We start from the raw sequence: 577 nt of genomic DNA, 5'->3' as shown, positions 1-577 counted from the left end.
CCTCCCCATCCTCCTTGGGAGGCGGCTCCTTGCGTGCGGAGCGGGAAGCTCCCACCTGCCCAGGGTCTCACCGGGCCGGGCGGCGAGCAAGCGGCTTGGTCAGGTATCTCCGGGTGGGCCTCCTGGGTGGGCCTCCCGGGAAGAGCCGTGAGGAGGGAGATGTCCCCTCCGTCCACTCTCAGGCCACGACACAGCAGGCCCCACAGCGAGGCTGCGGGCAGCCCTTGTGGCTCGGTGCACTGCCCGGGTCTCAGGCCCTGAGGGGCACCCCACCCCCTGCTTCCCCTGCGTGTCGGCCAGGTTTGGGGGGCTCTGTTTCAGCTGCTCTGACAGGGTTCTACCGAGAGGAAAGGAGCCTCCATCAGCCTGGGCTTTTGGGGGTGCCCTCTAGCCACCATCTCCACCTGCTCGCCTGGGTGAGTCAGAGAGGAGGCAGTGGGGCTCAGGCCGGGCGCCCGTGGCGTTGAGGCTTCTCTTAGGAAGATGAGGGTGTGTACAGGCAGGGGTGGGTGCGGAGGGGCCGGGTGGCCAAGGTGCCCACGTGCTCCTCACAGCCCCACGTCCTCTCAGCCCAGCG

At 68.8% G+C, this 577-nt stretch overlaps 1 protein-coding gene across 1 annotated transcript in view; it reads left to right on the top strand.

Moving 5' to 3' along the window:
* BCR (breakpoint cluster region) overlaps positions 1–577 on the top strand; it is a 72,758-nt gene that overhangs the window by 51,026 nt on the left and 21,155 nt on the right. The window lies entirely within an intron of this gene.

Source organism: Myotis brandtii, unplaced genomic scaffold, assembly GCF_000412655.1.
Source record: "Myotis brandtii unplaced genomic scaffold, ASM41265v1 scaffold97, whole genome shotgun sequence".
NCBI lineage: Eukaryota > Metazoa > Chordata > Mammalia > Chiroptera > Vespertilionidae > Myotis > Myotis brandtii.
Note: the sequence above shows the minus strand (reverse complement) of the source record. Positions and strands in the feature narration are given on the sequence as shown.